Source organism: Megascapheus bottae, chromosome 22, assembly GCF_031878675.1.
Source record: "Megascapheus bottae isolate mThoBot1 chromosome 22, mThoBot2.hap1, whole genome shotgun sequence".
NCBI classification, from domain to species: domain Eukaryota; kingdom Metazoa; phylum Chordata; class Mammalia; order Rodentia; family Geomyidae; genus Megascapheus; species Megascapheus bottae.
In genome coordinates, this window is record NC_143530.1 from 27,768,074 (window position 1) to 27,788,838 (window position 20,765).

At 40.5% G+C, this 20,765-nt stretch overlaps 1 long non-coding RNA gene across 1 annotated transcript; it reads right to left on the minus strand.

The window, feature by feature from the left end:
* Window positions 1–1,036: 1,036 nt before the first annotated feature.
* Window positions 1,037–20,641, minus strand: LOC150048419 (uncharacterized). Its single transcript, XR_016539253.1, has 3 exons — window positions 20,182–20,641; window positions 2,964–3,037; window positions 1,037–1,337 (listed from the first exon to the last, which is right to left on the minus strand). It is a non-coding gene; the product is annotated as an uncharacterized LOC150048419 (long non-coding RNA).
* Window positions 20,642–20,765: the final 124 nt, after the last annotated feature.

A 20,765-nucleotide genomic window follows, 5' to 3' on the forward strand; every position in this document is an offset into this window, starting at 1 on the left:
TGAGCTCAACCAGTCTGGAAGGGAGTGCTTCTTCTTTCCCAGCTCCTGTACTGAGCTTCCATCCAACTGCCCTTGGTGCCACAGGCACCAGATGTCTGTGCCCAGACTGGTCTGATCTGACTGGAGACAGACAGTGTTGAGCTGCAAATGAGACATTTTCCTTAAGGGTCTTGCTGCAGGAAACCAGCCTGAATCAAGCAGGACCACGAGGTTGCCTTGGCTGAACTCTCCCCTTCCCTTCTTTCATCCCTAATACCCACCCTCCCCTTCATCCCATCCCCCTTTCCATACTCTCCACCCTTCCTTCCTGCACCCCATGCCTCAAGGGGGAAATAGTGTCCAAGATGGGATCATTTGCCGAATTCCATCAGTTTTATTTCCTTGCTTCCAAGAGCCATGTTGCAATCACAGGCACTCTGGTCTGCAAGACAAGAAATTCACCAGCAAAAGATACCCTTTTTGTGACCTTCTAACTGCTATGTGATCCAAACACCCACCAGCACTGTTCAGTCCCAATTCGAAGTTGGTTCCATGATCTGAACCAAGGAATGAGGGGATCTGGGTAGATCTGACTGGAAGATGCTACCCTTTGGGGTTGTTGCAGGCATTGTTTTGTTTTGATTGGTTGCTTGCTTTCTGTTTTTGTTTATTTGTTGTTGTTTACTTTGAATATGGAGAATTCTCTATGAAAATTGGCTTATAGCATTTCTGGTGAGGGCTAAAAGTAGCCAAATGTCAGTTATGATCCCAGTTAAAGGAGGTAAATTATACTTGAAGTAGGCTGGGACTATATGTTCCTTGTTCCTGGTACAATGTGCTTTTTGGGGACTCAAGGACTGTAGAGAGTCAGAACAAAGATTGTGTCTTGCATTCTAAATGATTCTATGCTAAAGTCTGATATATTTTAGGTATGAGATACTGAAACTGGGTTTTTAAACAACCTATGCCCAAAGTCCAGGAGTCTCACTTCCCAGAACTAGCTGTTTGTCCCTGTATACCAAATGAAAAGGCATAATGAAGAGCAGAGCAAGGAGATTTATTACAGGGCACCATAGAAAGACAGCCCTTTAGTACATCTTCAGCTGTACAAGGTTTTCAGGGGGTACAGACATTGGCCTCAAGTTAAATAGGGGGCAGAGAATGAGAAAGGTAAACATAGGTAAGACATTCCCAAGTCCCAGGTATGGTCATGTCTCTGGAGGCCTGGTGGATGGTCTGTAGGTTTTCTCTGTTCACTTCAAAATGGTGAGAAGAAGCCATTGCCTGTCTGAAGGGAGGTTTGTCTTTCACCATCAGATGCTCATCAGTGAATCCTGTGTTTCTAGAGCTCCAGGTGACTATAAAATGACCACAGCAGGGAAGGTTACAGATCCAGGAACACATACACACTTCAGGGGCCAAATGTCCAACATTTAGTTAATTCATAGACCAGCATAAAGGAGATTTTTAATTGTCTCTTATGCTCCGAGGTAGAATATCTAACTTTATTTTTTAAGGTGATTTTATTTCCACTGAGTTAAACTGCTAGTTTTTTGTGTGGTACGGGAGTTTCAACTGAGGGCCTCAGAGTTGCTAAGCAAAGAGTAAAGTCTGGAGCTTTAAGCATCTCATTGATTCCTTGGGTAACGCTAGATGAATCCTGCTCTTAGGGTGGAATCCAAGTGGACATGCAGAAAAGGAATACAAGAACTCTTAGTTCTCCTTGCTTGACAATGCCTGTACCCCACTTGCAGGGAGTTCTCCCTTATAGAGTCAGCTGACTGTTTTCACGTGAACATGGAAGTTGTCCATTCCCACCTGGACTGCTCCTATTCTGTGGAATCTTTGGATTCTTTTTCACTTTTTAAAGGGCAGCTTCATGGAGTTCTTGAAGCTCAAACATTCACAATTTCATGAGATCACAGAGGTAAATGAAATGACTTTCCATTTTCTAGAACATATTTATATTTCTACAACTAATCTTGTAAGGATTGCTACCTTCTTGACACATTTCTCTTTTCCTTCCTTCCTTCCTTCCTTCCTTCCTTCCTTCCTTCCTTCCTTCCTTCCCTCTCTTTCTTCTTTCCTCCCTTCCTTTCTCTCTCTCTCTCTTTCTTTCTTTCTTTCTTTCTTTCTTTCTTTCTTTCTTTCTTTCTTTCTTTCTTTTTTGCTTTTCTCTTTTGGTACTTGGGATCAAAACCAGAACCACTTGCTTACTAGGCAAGCACTTTTCCACTGAACTACATTTCAGCCCACTTTGTCTGTTTTTATATTATTTGCCTAAAAATAGACACAAAGCCTCTTACCAATTCATCTTCAACAGAGTTCAGGATGTGCCACTTACAAAGGGTCAGAATTGTGTATGTGTGTGTGTGTGTGTGTGTGTGTGTGTGTGTGTGTTGATTTGGGGGGACTCAAACTCAGGGTCTGGGCACTGTCCCTGGACTTTTGTACTCCAGTTTAGTGCTCTACCACTTGAGTCACAGCTTCACTTACGGCTTTTTTTTCCATTTCCTTTTTTTATTAAAGAATTTATTAACATTGACATTAACACTGACATCGCAAATGTCATGTTTAACAAATAAGTATTCAAGAAGGGAATCTATATACAATCACTGGCACTTAGGTTTTAAAACATAATTGAAATTAAGCTGTGGGTTTGTATGTCATAGATACAAAGATATTAATCTATGTAATAAAACATTATGTCTATAGAGTATATAGCCCATTATAGATTTTTATGTCTATGTAGTTTTAGCATGACTTTCCTGCCCAGGCTAGCTTTGAACTGTAATAAAGGACCACAATTTATTTATTTTCTGCATGACTGTCTTAGAACTTGATAGATTGGCTAATAGTTTTACTGTTAAGTTTTTTTACATCCTTTTTATATTAATCAAGGAAACCAAATTATTTCTCAGATGCAAAGAGTATAGACTGGTTTCAGTTTGCTACTATGGTCTAGTAAGCAGAGCTGTGTTTACCACAATACAGTATGGGCTGGACAGTGTAAAGTCTTCAGACCCCAGGAAGTCATGAAAACATAATCCATCTTGACCTGTTTGTGAAAGAAGAATAAACATAATAACTGGGTCTGACTTTGGCTTTTCCGTTCTCAAGATTCTTTATGATTTAAAGTTCTGATTTGACCTATGCATTGCTTTAAATGTTTTTGTTTCTGCAAAACTCAGATAAAAATTTAATCTCTCAGATCTCAGGATTGGGAAGGGGCTTTGGGGAGGTTTTGTGTTTCTATGAGTAGATTAGTAATACTGTTACACAAAGGCAGAGTTAGTAGTTATTTTTCTGCTACCAGGCGACGGCACAGTGTTCATCCCAGTTAATCTTCTGCCTTCCACCATGTGAGGACACTGAAAGGTTCTTTGGCATTGGACTTTCTGGTATCTAGAAGCTGGACACTGGTGGTTCCTACCTGGAATCCTAGCTACTTAAGAGGTTGAGATCCGAGGATGGAAGTTCAAAGACGACCTGGGTAGTGAGATTCTTATATATAACCTCCAAAAGGCTGAAAGTGGAAGTGTTGCTAAAATGGCAGAGCTCCAGACAAATGAGAACACAAGGCCTTGAGTTCAAACCCAGTGACAGAACAAAAGCAAGCAAGCAAGCAAGCAAGCAAGCAAGAAAGAAAGAAAGAAAGAAAGACAGAAAGAAAGAAAGAAGAAAAGAAGAGGAAATCAGTTTAAAAATATATTACTTAGTCTCACGTCTTAGTTTTTGTTATAGAAGAACAAATGGAGTAGAACAGTATACCCAAATCTATCAGAATCTGTCCTCGTACACTCTATCTTCTCAGCCACCCCATGTCCCAGGTGCTTGTGGCTTAGGCCCTGCCTTGCTTTTCATGTTTTTCATTTTGAGACCTTGTCCCATGGCCTGGAATGACCTTCTTTTTTATCCATGGTGAATCCGAGTCATCCTTCAAGGTCAGTGCAATCTTGTCTCCTCTCTCAAGTCTTCCTTGACCTTTCCTGGGCCTAGTTGTTCCCTGCCCAGTGACAGAGTGCTCTGGCAAGACTGCCTCCTTCCAGGTATGAGCCTTAGCATGGTACTAGAGACAGTAGAGGATGTACTTGAGACAATAGACTTAGCCAACCTTTGTTAATGTAGCAACACATAGACATAGTAGCACATAGCACATAGTAGCTGGCATAGACATGAAGATATTAAGTTAAAATTGTATCAGTACTGCCAATTGTCTTTCCTAATGTCATTGAATAAGTTCCAAATTGTATTGTTTTATTCTAATTACTTTTAAAAAGCAATAATGAGCACATTATTATTTTTGTGTGTATATATGCTACCTTGGGGCTTTACCTCAGGGCCTGGGTAACTGACTGTCTCTGAGCTATTATTGCTCAGAACTAGCACTCTACCACTTGAGCCACAGCTCCATTTGCAGATTTTTTTTGGTAGTTAATTGCAGATAAAAGTCTCTTGGACTTCCCTGCTCAGGCTGGCTTCAAACCACGATCCTCAGATCTCAGCCTCCTGAGTAGCTAGGATCACAGGCATGAGGCCCCGATGTCCAACTTATTACTTGTTGTTGTTGATGTTTTTTTTAAGGGTGAGGGTAAGTAAATAATGGAGCATTCTAAAAGGTTGGTGTAGTCCCCAGAACTAAGCAAGTTTGCTTATCTTAGTCTTCCACAGAGAGGCTGTGGCAGACAGTAGAAATGAAGCATATTCACACATACACATACAGGCACACAAGCTGAATACTAGATCTATAAAAATGTTGCTATGTTTAGGAAAACATCTTGAGAAAGCAACTAAGGAAAACACTATAGTTGGCTCCAAACAGCTATGCCTCCTCCAGTTGCTAATAAAATTCCATTGTTCGGGAGAGGGCCTGGCAATGTACCAGGTCATCCATCTTAATTTATCTAAGTCAATTATGGCATTCTGTGTGCCAGCATTATCTCTGGAAATGTGAGTCAGTTTGACCAATAAAATACAAGTGACGAATGCTGATGGGAAGAGACATTGGGAAACAATTTTTCCCTAGATGACAAGAAAGGAGTGTGCTCAGACTTAGAGTACTGTGGTATAAAGGATTCTTGCTTAGATTTTCAATGGGGTTGTATGATAGGATGTGGGAGTAGCTCTAATACTTGGGCTTGGTAAGCTGGAAAGATAGGTCCAATTCTTCAACATAGTGAAAGAAGTAGGTAAGCCTAGGGAGAGTTATTCTGAGACTTCCAGCTGACATACACTAAGACCAGACGCTTAGAAATAAGTTTTCTGTTGCTTGAAACCAAATATTTCCTAGTTGATTAACTAAGATCCTGTGAGAACCAGGTGTAGGTGGAAGTTTCTCTAGAAAAACAACAACAACAGCAATTTAAAACATGAGAATCCCTAGCCCGATTTGGTGGCTCATGCCTGTAATCTTAGCTACTCAGGAGGCTGAGATCTGAGGATCAAGGTTCAAAACCAGCACTAAAGTCCATGAGACTCTTATCTCCAATTAACCATCAGAAAACTGGAAGTGAGCTGAAAAGCTAAGGACAGCACCCAGGCCCAGAGTTCAAGTCCCATAACTGACAAAAAAAATGGTAATCTCAGATTGATATTAATGGACTGAATCCAGAAAAAAAGGGACTCTGCCTATGGATTCTCAGGAGTAACCATTTGTGAAAGGACTCCAAGCCATAAGTAGGAAATGTGGCCCCTTAAAAACTGGGGATATGAAGACCCATATGACTCAGCAGAAAGACCCATATGACTGTCATCAAAAAGTGGAAAGGGCACACGGTAAGAGAGATCATTTATAGCTTCCAATGATTTCACATACAAAATCCCTAAATCAGGCCTGGAATGCTTACAAGATGTATGTGGCTGAAAAGAGCAATGCCCTTGCAGGGAAATGGCAGGGAAGAGAAGGGGGAATGTCACTGGATCTGTGCAATCTTTGCCAGAGGAAGCAGATAATGAAGTGAAGTCACAGTGTAATATATTAATGTAATTATCTCAAGTTGGCAGTAAACTATCAATGCACAGTCTCCAGGAGGAGGATAAGGGATGATGTATGTGAATTTGCATCTTATGTATGCTTTGCATGTGTGTAAATGGTGTAAATGGGAACTTGGAATTCCAGCTCAACAGTATCATTGTTATTTGAATGGGAGATTGCTGTTGTTGTTGTTGTTTTGCCAGTCCTAGGCTTGAGCCCAGGGCCTGAGCACTGTCCTTGGGCTTTCTCAAGGCTAGAGCTCTACCACTTGAGACTCAGCACCATTTCTGGCTTTTTTCTATGTATGTGGTACCAAGGAATCGAACCTGGGCCTTCATGCATGCTAGGCAAGCACTCTACCACTAGGCCAAACTCCTGGCCCCATAGATTGCTGTTGTTTTGAATGTATTTGTTTATTGAGTGCTGAATTTGGACTCTGGAAGTGGAGCTGGAGGTGATAGCCCAGTATATAATGCTTGAGCAGTTAATAAGCTTCACATTCCCGTTCCATCTTGCCCATACCAGCTTCAGAAGCCCATCTCTTTTTCTCTTTTTTGTATGTTGTCTGTGTAACACCGTCAGCCTATCTTTGAAAACTTAAAGTGGCATTTAATAAATTGGTAGCCTATCTTTGAAAACTTAGAAGTGGCAGTTAATAAATGGTAACTGAGTGGACGAAAGTCATGGTACTTTTAACACTATTGCAAGAATAGACAGAAACAGAAAAGTTGCCTTTTAGAATACTTAAGGCATTGGTTCTTTGGTCAGAGGGTAACCTGAGGGTGTCTCATGTATTGCCATTCGGTCACTGGGTTGTGGTCTTGATGAAGACTTAGGCTGCCTCTCTTGGGAAAGGTACTGTCTCAATCTTGGCTGTCCAAAGTCAGGACGATCCTGAGTTGTGTAGTTTGAACCTCACATCAGCTAATGGTTAATATTAAAGTAAGGCAAAACAAAACAAGATCTTATCTATCTGATGTGACCTTGCCTTTTTTTTAATAGACCTCTGTACGAAAATACAGACACTATTGGAAATTTTGCACATAATTTCAAGTCTCTGATGACGGAAAAAGAACTTTCTTGATACCCTTTCCCACCTTAATGCAATCTAGACAAATGTCTGTGTTATATAGACAGGTGGCATTCATTTGGGGAGACAGAGAGATGCTTGGGGAAGATGGATATGGTTTCCAGGATACCCTATTTTTTTTCTTTTTCTAAAGCAAAGACCTTCAACTTCTTCCCAAAGGGAATGTCAGCTAACAACACTCTCAGGCTTGTGTGCTGCTGGAGGAAATAAAAAGACTCGAACTGAAGGGCTCACTTTCTGGATCTCATCAAAGATTAGGTTTCTCCAACAAGCATTGAATTGATTTTTTTCTACCAAGAGATAAGATAAAAATGCCTCATGTTTTGCAACAACGCCTTGGCAAGACTTACGGGATCAACCACAGATGACATATGCTAATAGAGGAAGAAACCTGAAGACACAACGCTGGGTAGCATCATATCCCAAGGCTCAGGCCAGATGCAGTCACATGAAGGTGCCTGGTGGCCCATCGACCATCTGCCCTGTGTGATCTTACACACCAGCTGGTGTGTAAGAAGATGCAAATACACACACTTCAATGTATTTGTAACCTTGAACTAAACAAAAATGTCACTTTTCTTTTTACCCTTTCCAGACTTTGATCTGTCACGAATGCAGTGTGATACAGAGGTAAGATGGTCACAAAAACTGGTGATGGATAGGGAAAGCTACTGAGTGTCTATTAGCCAGACTAGTTATACAAAGTAGTATGAAGTCCCACTGGCTACTGAGCCAGGGTCTATGACCATAACCTCTGATTAGAGGCCATAACTGCATCTCCTACAATTCTGTGTACCTGTTGCCACACCCAGACTTACCTAGAGTTGAAGCTCAACAATTATTTTGTTGAGAAAACTGGGGTTAAAAAAATCCAACTCAAGGGCCGGGAGTTTGGCCTAGTGGTAGAGTGCTTGCCTAGTATGCATGAAGAACTGTTCTATTCCTTGGTACCACATACATAGGAAAAAAAAAGTCCATCTTTGGCTGGGAGTTTGGCCTAGTGGTAGAGTGCTTGCCTAGCATGCACAATGACCCAGGTTCAATTCTTCGGTACCACATACATAGGAAAAGTCAGAAGTGGTTCTGTGGCTTAAGTGGTAGAGCTCTATCCTTGAGAATGTCCAAGGACAGTGCTCAGGCCCTGAGCTCAAGCTCCAGGATTAGCAAATAAATATCCAATTCACAGGATTTTTCAGTGCCATGCAGATAACTGTTAAATCCGTGAAAAATTTCTCTCTGATAGATTTGGGCTCATAGTAAGGAAGCCTATCTCCTTTCAGAAAATAAAGGAAACAAGAGGGAGATGGGCAGGGAGAAAGGAAGGAAAAGAGGAGAAAATAAGATGTATTGCTAAGGATGTGAAGAAATTGGGACTCTTTAGCATGACTGACAGAAAATGGGCTGACTACTCGTGTGAAAATTCAGCAGTTTCTTAAAATTCTGAGAAGGATTATCATATGACCCAGGAATTTCACTTTGAATTTAAGTCCAAAAAAATTAAAAGCAGGGGCTATAACACTCTGTATACCCCTTTCCACAGTAGTATCGTTTGTAAGAACTAGTGCCTGGCTGCTTATCTTTTTATATATGTTTTTAAAACCTTATTTTCTGATACCACAAGAAAACTGCACAAAATTGCCCATTGCACCCTGCCTGGAAGACTGGACTTGATCTATCCAAAGCTATCCCAGGCCTCAGGAAACAGAGTAAACGGAGGTTGTGGTTTTTCTGCAGAACTAGTGACATCTAAGTGTGCCATACTTCAAAGGAAGGAACCAAAACAGTGTAAATCAATAGACAAATTAGTGAAAACAAATATAAAATTCACTAAGTTTTTTAATTTAATAGAGCATTTGTAATATTTTGAGAATAGTTTATAGAAAAAACAGTGCAAGTAAAAAAACAGTTGATGACAATTCCTGTTGTATGAGAAAGGAGAGAGAGAGAGAGAGAGAGAGAGAGAGAGAGAGAGAGAGAGCCTTAAAAGAACACTTGCTTCCCTAGTAGACTTTGTGAGTAAAACATCATGAACAAGGATGGTTGAGTATTCTAGAAAGTGTTTGTTCGTTTGTTCCTCCTTCCTATCTCATCCTTGTAAAAGCAGAATAAGCAGTACTCAGAATCTAAATTAGTATTTCTTACACCCATGAATAGGACTCTCAGTTACACTCAGAATGGGATATAAGAACATTAAGATCCTTTCACCCTTTCCAGGTGAAATTTGGGTGGCCCTCTCTCCTCTTCTGCATAGAAACTGACGAGTTCACATGCAACTTCACATGGAGAGCGTAGAACAAAACCCAACACAGGTTAATACTCACCCCAGACACTGGATAATTATGGTCTATTGTTGTTGGGCCGACTTTTGATTCCCCAGTATGATACTGCAAGTTCATGTCTGCCACTACTCTTTTGCTTTATTGTCAAACTTGAAATAATTTTTCTTAACACATTGACAAATGGACTTCTTCCTCACCCCAGACCATTTTGTGGGACAATTCCTGGTCTTCATAATCCTAATTCATCCTCATTGAATGAACTGGTTATGTCAGGGCGCAAACAGAAGTCAATTTCATCTTTGTCCCCACTCTCCATTAAATTTCCTCTGTCAAATAGTTTCCCCTTACCCTTGGTTGAAAGGCAAGATCCTACAAATTTTCTAGGAATACTTATGGATAACAAAAGATCAATGCCTTTGAGTATCAAAATTCTACACTCTTCGGCCGGGAGTTTGGCCTAGTGGTAGAGTGCTTGCCTAGCATGCCCGGGTTCAATTCCTCAGCACCACATACATAGAAAAAAAAAAAGCCGAAAGTGGTGCTGAGGCTCAAGTGGTAGAGCTCTAGCCTTGAGAAAGTCCAAGGACAGTGCTCAGGCCCTGAGCTCAAGCCCAGGACTGGCAAAAAAAATTCTACACTCTTGTCTAATTTTAAATCATTTCTCCCAGTTGGTTTCTGCTTCAGGTTTGAAATTCTGAAGTGGGAGCACAGAGGTTTCTTTTTATTTATCATTTCACCTCTCCTCATACCAATTAGGATCTACTTTGGACCCTTTTGAGGACAGGCACAGAAGACCATAGGAACAGTGCCAAGTACTTGTGGCTCACACCTGTAATCCTAGCTACTCAGGAAGCTGAAATCTGAAGATTGTGGTTAGAAGGCAGCCTGAGCAGGAAAGCTTGTAAAAGGTTCTATGCCCAATTAACTACCAAAAAAGATCCTCTGAGCAATTAACTACCAAAAAGCAAGAAGCTAAGCTGTGGCTCAAGTTGTAGAGTGCTATCTTCAGAAGAAGAAAAAAAAAGCCCAGCAAACAGACCTACAATCTTATTTCCAATTAGACTATAGCTTATTTAGTAGAGAACCCTCCTTGAGAGAAAAAAAAGCCAACTCTGAGTTCAAGCCCCAGTACCTGCACAAAAAAGAAAAAGATATTTCCCTAGAAATATTATAACTAAAACCTTACAGTACAAAGAAAAAATAGAAAGGTAAAGTATGCTATCAGATTCAGTCTATGAAACTAGTTATTAGCTTGATAACAAAACCAGAGAGAGAGACATAACAAACAAGAAAATTATAGACACATTTCCATAATTAAAAACAGATGTAAAATTTCTCAATGATATAGACTGGCTCCACCTATAATCCTAGCTACTGCAGAGGGCTGAGATCTGAGAATTGTGTTTTGAAGCCAGCCTTAGCAGGAAAGTCCATGAAACTTTTTTTTTTGCCAGTTCTAGGGCTTGAACTCAGGGCCTAAGAACTGCCCTTGGGCTTTCTCAAAGCTAGTGCTCTATCACTTGAGCCACTTCCAACTTCTTGGTTTCATCCCAAAGATGCCAGGATGGTTTAACATATCAAATCAATGATTATAATTCAGCACATGTACAAGTAGAAGACCGAAACTAGATCCTTGTTCTCACTCTGGATAAAATCAATTCCAAATGGATCAAAAATCTTGAAGATATGAAATTAAAACTCTGATAGGAAAGTCAGGGAAACATTTGAAGATATAAGCATGATTCCAGTTGCCTAGAAAATAAGAGTATGATTTGACAAGCAGGATAGTATCAAACTGAAAAGCTTTTTTACATCAAAGAAAATAATTACCAAAATCAAAAGACAGCCCATGGAATGAGAAAAGCTATTCAATGGATAAATGATTTATGTAAAGGAGCTCAAAAACTTAAAGAGCAAAAAGGATAAATAGTCCAATTAATAAAAGGGCAAATGAACATATAATTCTCAGAAGTAACCATGGCTAACAGAAACCTAAAGAAATGCTTAACATTTCTTTATACAAAAGAACTGTAAATCAAACTACATTAAACCAAGACATGTGAAAGGGTATCAATGTATGTGAATTAATGCACCTTCAAATATCATGTAACCCTTCTATTAATTACAATAAAAATATATGAAAAAAACTACATTGAAGGGGCCGAAAGTGTAGCCTAGTTGGCAGAGTGCTCGCCTAGCATTCATGAAGTCCTGGGTTCGAGTCCCCAGAACCACATATACAGAAAAAGCTGCAAGTGGAGCTGTGGCTCAAGTGGCAGAGCACTAGCCTTGAGAAAAAATGTCCAAGGACAGTGCCCAGGCCCTGAGTTCAAGCCTTAGCACTGGAAAAAAAAAAGAAAAGAAAAACTACACTAAAACTGGGTTCTGGTAGCTCACCCCTGTAATCCTGGCTACTGAGGATAGTAATTTGAAGTCAATCCAGGAAGAAAAATAAGTGGAACTGGCTCAAGTGGTAGAGCACTAGCCTTGAGCACAGAAGCTCATGGGCAAAGCCTAGGCCCTGAGTTCAAGCCCCAGGACTGGCACAGAAAAGCAAAAAAGACCAACCCCCCCCCAAAAAAAAACACCCTATACTGAAACTTCACCCCAGTCAGAATTGCAACCACCTAGAAAACAAACTACAAAGTGATGAACTCTCCTACACTGTTGGGAATATAAATTAACCCAACTGCTGTGGAAATTAGTATAGGGATTTCTCAAAGCACTAAAAACAGACCTCCTATATGACCTTATCTTTCTGCTCTTGGACATATATCTAAAGGAGTGTAAATAAACATACAAGAGAAGTACCTATACATCCATGTTTATTGCAATGATCTCCACACTTATCAAGCTGTGGAAACAGCTCAGATAAAGAAAATGTAGCCAAATACATAGCACAGAGCACAATTCAGTCATAAAGAATAAGACTTGTTTGCTTAAAAACAGCCATCATAAAAGAAACACCCGAATGGAAAAGCCTGTAGTATCTGCACTCCAACTCTACTGTGCCTGTATTTTCTGAGTCTTCACATATGGGGGCAGGGTGGGGTCACAACAACCAGCAGATAGACAGTGTTTAGATGTGCAGGGACTTTAATTTCTTCAGCTCATTTTCTTTCTTCACAGCACATGTTAGATTCAGACCAAGTACTTTCCATTTTAAACACCTGTGTATCTCCCCGATACCCTCAGAGGCTGTGCATCTAATCTCAGAAGCTGCAGGTCCGTCTAGCACCTCAATCATGGCAACAATTAGCTACCTGCCTGTTCCCTCATCTGAGTGGAAGGGAAAGCTATTTGGAAAGGAAAAGAAATTAATTTAAAACATCCAAAGGCTTCCCTTGGCTTCCATTAGCTTTGAACGTTCTAACAGCACTAATTAAACAACTGTTTTGTCTGCTAGGTTTGGATAGAAGAGCATTGCAGAAAAGAATGGAAACTCACATTCTTCATAAACAGATGCTTATTTTAGTTTGGATCTGAAATATCCTGCAAAGGACTATGTGTTAAAAACTTGGGCCTAACCTACAGTGCTACTCTGAGGCGCTGGAACCTTTAGGAAGGAGGTGGGGCCTAGTGGTAGGAAGTTAGGTCTTTGCGGGGAAGGGGACAGGATCATCCGTCAAAGGCCGTACTGAGCTCCTGCCATTTCTCTTTCTGCTTTCCAGCCACCATGCAGTCAAGCCACTTTACTCTACCCATATTCTTTCCATATGTCTCTCCACAGCCCAAGAACAGCAAACAGACCATGGGTTGAACAAAACTTTTCTCCTTTTAGTTCATTTTTTTGTCATAGAAATGGAGAGCTGACTAGCATCAAAACACATTGAAAAAAAACCTCAAAAAATAAAAGTCAGAATTCTGCTCTTAGTAACGCAGATTTCAGGAGCACAGCCAAAGGGCTCTGACAAAAACCGAAGAGAACAACTGCACCATGTTTAACATTGACTTCTATCAGTTATAAAAGGGGGAGGTGGAGGAACTTCATTGTTTTATCTTCATACATGTTAGTGTGCACTCTGTCTTTTTTTTGAGAGGTGAATAGCTTCAGTTACATTAATTCTGTTACCACTGGGGTAAAGGTTCAAGCCATTCACTACAGAAGCACATGAACGGTGTTTTACTTACTATGAGGAGGGCCTGGGAACCAAGATTGAATGAAAATATCCACTCTCTTACCAGTAGAACAAAAGCTTTCTTCCTGCAAAAAGCATGCCCAATACCAGTAGGTGAAAGTAATATCATTAAAGAGATGACCTTTGAAACTGCACTAATTTATGTCTTTTAAAGTAATGTTTTGGATAACAATGATGTTCATTTCAAATTACTACTAACAGACTATTCCAAACCAAGTGAACTTAGGCCCACCTTGGGAGAGAACATGAAGGCTTGGGATTCTCTAACACAAGAAGAGAATTTTCTTGTAGCATAGAGGAAAAATGCCCAGAGTACAAGCAACCAATTCTTCTAAAATCTTACTTCCAATTAGTAATACACATTTAAGTAAAAGCTTTGGAAATCGTTCATTCCCAAGCAAAATCCTAAAATCCCAAATGCTCTCACCATCCAAAACTTTTAGTAGTCAGTTCACCCTGAACTATATCAGGTAAGTTCTAAACATATGAAAAGATTGAAAAGTGGCATCTTTCTACTCATGTGAATTCAAGAATGTTCTACCATTTTGCCATTTTCCTTCATCTTGCTTGAAAATTTTTAGTTGAGACATCAATCTCGCAGACTTTTTCTTTGTATATGAGGTACCCCCCCACATCTCTTCCACGAATTGAGATCATCAAGACTACTGGGGTTTTATGTTTTGTAAATATGGTAAAATATACGTAAGATTTACCATCATAAATTTTTTGTCTGCGTGCCACTACTGGGGCTTGATCTCAGTGACCACATCATTCCTCACAGCTATCAAGTACAGGGTGTTGGCTCACTTTCTCCCTGTCCTGGTCAATACTTATTATTCCCTTTTTGTCTTGGTAGTGGCCATCCTGAAGGGTTTGGAGTAGTATCTCATGTTTTCCTTGGTCTATTCTGAGCATCATTCCATGTGCTTGTTGGTCATTTGTCAATGCATCTTTTGCTTATTTTGAAATTATCTTTATTTTTAATATAAATTTTATTTTGTTTTTTTCTAGTGTGAATAACGCTGCAGAGAAAAATGTGAGTGCAAATACCTCTTTGACATAATATTTTCATTACCTTTAGATATATACCTAGAAGTGGAATTGCTGGATCATACAGTGGCTCAGCTTTTAATTTTGAGAAAGCTCCATCTTATATCTGTAATGATTGCTGGTTTCTATTCTCCCCACAGTTTGCAAGCACTTTCTTTTCTCCACATTGTCACCAGTACCTATCTGGGTGATGAGTGAGGTAGAAGCTCATAGTGGGTTTAATTTACAGTCTCCTGGTGACTACAGCTGCTAAGAATTTTTCACACTTTCACTGACCTTTGGTGTCTTCTTTGGGGGAAAAATGTTGGGCTCTTGGTCGCCTTTTGCTTGTTTTCTTGCTCTTAGGATGACTAAATTCTTCAAAAGTTTTAGATCTTAACCCTTTGGCCAATGTATTGTTTGTAAATACTTTCTCCCATTCTGTTGGTTGTTTCTTCCCTGTGCTATAGTTTTCTTTGCTGTCCAGAATTTTTTAGTTTAATGCAATTCCTCTTCCTCCTCCACCTCCCCCTCCTCACCCTTCTCCTCCTCCTCTTCCTTCTCCCCCTCCTCCTCCTTCTATCTTTTTCTGTCAATCATGGGGCTTGAATTCAGGGCCTGAGCACTGTCCCTGAGCTCTTTTGCTCAAGGCTAGCACTCTGCCACTCTGATCCACAGCACCACTTTCCAGTCTTCTGGTGGCTCACTGTAGATAAGAGTCTCCCAAACATTCCTGCCCAGGCTAGCTTGAACTGCGATCCTCAGGCTTCAGCCTCCGGAGTAGCTCGACACCAGTGCCCGGCTCCCCTTTTGTTTCCTTGCCTCTGAGAGCTTCTGGAATTCAGTCTAAACAAACTCATTGCCCAGACCAACATCATTTTCTTTTCACCCATGTTTTTGTCTAGTAGTTTAGTCTCAGACATTGTAGCTAGCCATTTAATCCATTCTGAGTTAATTTTTGAATATGAAGTGTATGAGGTGAGATAAAGGTCCAATTTCTTTTTTCTGTATATAGATATCCACTCCTTCCACTGTCATTTTACAAGACCATCCCTTCCCCAGGGTGTGGCCTTGAGACCTGTCAAAGATCAGATGAGTGTAGATGTATGGACTTATTTCTGGGATTTCCATTCTATGCCATCTATATATCAGATTTTTTATCCACTGTCCTATTGTTTGGATTATGATAGCTTTGTTCTTTATCCATTTTAATCAGGCTATTTGTTGTAGTTACTTTTTGTGTTGTTAGAAATCTTTACAGATTCGGGGTATTTATTCCCTTACCAGACATAGGACATGGAGATGCTTTACCTGTTCTATATTTCACCTTTCCTCTCAGTGATCATGAGCTCAAATACACAAGGGTTATAAATTTCAGTACCGTCTAACAAATATTTTTAGTTTTGCTGCTTACATTTTTTATCATTTCTAAGAAATATGTGAAGGAAATCTCACCGTCACTAATCACCAGGAAACAAAATCAAAACCACAATTAGATTATCACCTTACCTCTGTTAGGATGATTCTCATCAAAAAAAAAAAATAAGAGATAACAAGTGCTTGCAAAAGAGTGAAGAGTCTCGTGTGTGTATTTCAGCAGCCATTTGCTCACTTACACATTAGCTATTTTTATTAAAATATAATATGGACACAGAAATGGTAAGCATGCAGCTCCATGAATTTTCATGAAGTGAGAACAGCGATGCGCTCCCATGGGGATGAGGAAGGGAGCGGAACCCACACCACATAGTCTTCTCTTATCTCTCCCACTCTCTTGCCCCCAAAGAGATAACTAGGACTCTGACTTGGCTCCTTGCAGTGTTTATCTTATTCTGGATTTCATATAGCAGAACCATATTCATCTTTCCATTTTTTATGCTTGTAAAAGTCCATTTATTTTATCTCTACCGAGTATTCCATTCTAGGTCTCTAATAACAGAGGATTCTACATTCCATTCTTGATTGGAGTGCAGACTTCGGTGCATGAGCAGAATCACTCTGTACAGATCAGCTGCTGCACGCATGCCAACACAGCACGGTTGTTGAATAAACACTTCGAACACTCAGCTTTCAAGTTGCCTATGCTTTCTAAAGAGTTGAACAGACTGCATTCCCAGAAACTGAATAGTCAGCTGATGAAACAGAACAGTGTTTATAAAGTTTTTAAAACTTTTTTTATAAACTTCTTAAACAACTTTTGTTATTATTGTTTTAACCATTATAGCATTTCTTTTAGCTTTTAATTTACATCTTTACCTTTTTATGTAGTTATTGATGATTTGGTTTTTTTTCCATTAAGTCTCTATTTGAAATTCTTACACATTTAAAAAAAATCACTTTTTAAAAACCAATGTGTAAGTCCTTTACAAAAATTCTATTCTGGTTACACATCATTTACTGTTTCTGGATTCTAGTCTCTTCTCTTGTATTCATCCAGTGTGTCATGCTACCCTAACTTTATTACTGTAGCTTGAAAACCATCTTGAGATCTGGTGCTTAAAGTCTCCCAGTGTCATCCTATGTCACCCCTGCCCTAGTGCAATGACACTCCCTTTGGCCTTGGTCTTTGTGTTCTGACTGCATTGATTTCTCTTTAGAAGCTTTCAAATACATTTTACACCAAAAATCATGTCTAGTCTTATTTGAGCTGCTCAGTAATAGATGGAAGGGGAAATTCAGTCATGTATGTATATATATGTATCATTATTTTGTAGAGAGAGGGACTTGAACTCAGGATCTGAGCATAGATCCTGAGCACTTTTGCTCAAGGCTCTACCACTTTGTGCAACTACACCACTTCTAGTTTTCTTATAATTGGAGATAAGAGTCTCATGGTCTGTCCTGCCTGGGCTAGCTTTGAACTGCAACCCCAGATCTCAATTTCCTGTAGTTAGGATTGTAGGCTTGAGCCACAGGCATGAACCATGGACCAATCCGTTTTTGGGTTTTTTTTTGCCAGTCCTGGGCTTGAGCTCAGGGCCTGAGCACTGTCCTTGGACTTTCTCAAAGCTAGAGCTCTACCACTTGAGCCTCAGCACCACTTCTGGCTTTTTTCTATGTATGTGGTACCGAGGAATTGAACCTGGGTCTTCGTGCATGCTAGGCAAGCACTCTACCACTAGGCCAAACTCCCGGCCCATCAATCAGTTTTTAATGATAATTTTTATTGTAGTTTTAATGATCTCATAAACACAAAGTTTACCATTTTAGCTATCATTATCATTATTTTGGTCTCATGCTCACTCAACTTTCTTGCCGGTGCTTTACTCCTTGAGCCACACCTCCAGCCTGTCCTTTTTCTGGTTAATGAGAGATGAAGTTTTGGTCTAGGTTGATTTAAAACCCTTAATCTTTATAGCTCAGCCTTCTGGGTAGCTAGGATTACAAGTGTAAGACAAGTGCCTGCCTCATTTTAGCCGTTTGAAAATGTTTGCTTTGGGACTGGGAGTTTAGCCTTGTGGTAGAGTGCTTGCCTAGCATGCACAAAGACCCAGGTTCAATTCCTCGGTATCACATACATAGAAAAGCCGGCAAGTGGTGCTGTGGCTCAAGTGGTAGAGCTCGAGCCTTGAGGAAAGCCCAAGGACAGTGCTCAGGCCCTGAGTTTAAGACCCAGGACTGGCAAAAAAAAAAAAAAAGAAGAAAGAAAAGCTGAAAAATAAAAGAAAATGTTTGCTTTGTCTCACCACTTTGTTATTCTCCTTCCATACCCCAAGTCAGATAAATGTTTATAAAAGACACAAGGTACCAAAATCAAAAACAATGGGATCAACAGAAGGGAAAAAACAAAACTGAAGAAAAAAGAAATAACTTTATAGAGTATATTAAAAAAACAAAAGCGCCCCTATTAACAACAACAAAAACCTCTTGTTTCCATCAATGCAATAGTGACTCACAAAATAATATATTGGAAACTCAGGGGTAGGAGTCAGGGTTGGGGGTAGGGAAAGTCAGAGAAAATCAATGGAGGGGCTAAAATATTCCACAAAAATTCTACTCATTACCTTCCTTTTGTACCTGTCACCCCTCTGTATGTCACATCTACAATTAAATTAATTTAAAAAATTCAGACAGCCTTCAGGTCCTTCTGGCCTTGTTGAAGCCCCTGATTTCTCAATTTTTGCTAATAGGGATTAACCATTTACAATGAACCTTTACATTAGAGTTGGTAAGAGGTAAAAATGACTCTCACTCTTCTACACTTACATGGCAGTAAGTACATTCATGCGGTGCATCCACCACATAAGTAGATTAAGAATGTTTTCATCACCTCAACTGGAAACGCCCATAATTCATTAAGCCATCACTTTCTACTGCCTCCTCACCAGCCCGCCATTTACTCTTGCTCTTAATTACCAACATTATTCAAGTTCTTTAAGCTTCTAAAGTGTTTTATGGATACATCATGCAGTGAATATGGGGTGTTTGATTGTTATGGTATATAGGAAACATACATGAAGTTCCTGTTTAGCCTGGAATCCCATCCCCAAGTATCTCATTATATAAATGCAAATATTCCAAACTCTGAAAAGATTCTAATATTACTATCTCAAGCATTTCAGAGAAGAAATACATGCTTGAATCTACAAATAACAGTAATAACAACAATAATAATAAATCCACAGTTACAGCCAGTGTCTCCTTTTTTCTTTTCTTTTCTCTCTCTTTTTTCTTATGAGACTCAAATTCTCTGATATTTAATTGGCAGGCACCCTACTACCTGAGCCATGCCTCCAACTCTAAGCAGTTGGTTTCTTTTTCAGTGTCTCCTTTGATCTCCTCTCCTATCCTGTAAGGTAGGTAGGTGTCACTCCAAATTTACCAGTGGAAAAATCGTAAGTTGGAAATGGACCTGATTCCCAGACTAGGTTGGCTTAGACTGAGCCCAGGGCTTCTCAGAGTCCTGCTGTAGTGTTTTGATCCTCTCCAACCTCCCCTCAGTGTTATCTTATTCCTTCCTTCCTCCTTCCTTCCTTCCTTCCTTCCCTCCTCCTTCCCTCCCTGCCTCCCACCCTCATATTTCCTGTCTTTGCTAAGATACTAACCAATAATTCATACATTACACAAAACCACCCTTGGAAACTGGAAAATTCCATACACTGAAAAAGAGCCACTGTATCACCTTTCTCCCCAGGGAAAGTGAATAATTGAATACCTGGCCTGCCTCTTTGAAACCCTTGTACTACATCATGGAACATACAGCTACCATCTTAGATATCGTATGTCCTTAATACAGTGGAAAAGAATATTCTGTATCTGGAAGCCTCTCCAGGCCTCAAACCCCACCTCACTGTGTTGGAGAGAGTGAGTACCCCAGGGACCCTAGTACTGTGACCCTTCCCACGGCCCTGGGTGCCATTGTCATAGCAGGTGAGGATTACTTCCTGATAACTAGTCTCAGCATTGTCTGTGTGAGAGCCCAAAAGAGATGGACCAAAGCAACATCATGTCCCGGAAGCTGAAATGGGCACTAGAAACTAAAGAGCACTGAGAGTCACAAAGCCCAGCCAGGAGAAGACAGCAAGCCATTAACTAGCAGCAGAGCTCAGGAGAAGGTACCAAAGGCCACTTAAGCACCAAGATGGGGAGCTACGTGGGCAAAGAGCTGCCAAGATAGCTGGAACCCAAGTCATCCCCACTGTCTCCCCAGTGTCCCTGGGAGTTTTTCCAGGGAAATCCAAGTATACCCACCTTGCAGGAAGCTCTCAGTAACCATGTGCAGCCGACACAGGTAACGTACAGGTAACTTTTGCCAGTGGTTGCTCTTCACTCTGCATCTCCTTCCCAACTGGCCACGCTTTAAGAACTCCCTGCTCAAGCCAGGCGCCAGTGGCTCACACCTGTAACCCTCGCTGCACAAGAGAGTGAGATCTGAGGATTGTGATCCAAAGTCAGCCAGCACACGGAAGTTGGTGAGACTTTTATCTTCACTTAACTAGTAAAAGGCTGTAAGTGGAGCTGAGACTTAGGTGGGGGGACCAGCCTTGAATAAAAACCAATATGGAACAGAGCCTAGGCACCAGTACTGGTGCACACACACACGTGTACACACACTTCCATGCACACACACACATACATAAATAAATTATAAAGAATGCCATCACATAGTCTTTAACAGGGAGGGGAGCACCAGCCTGGCGCTGTGAGCAGGAGCCTGTGGCTCCTGCTGTGTTAGGTTCTCCTTGATTGCTCTGCAGTCTGAGCCAGGGGCCCCAAAGCCCACATGGATTGCCGCCAAGAGAGTGTATACCCAGTCTCTGGAGTGCAGGGGGTTC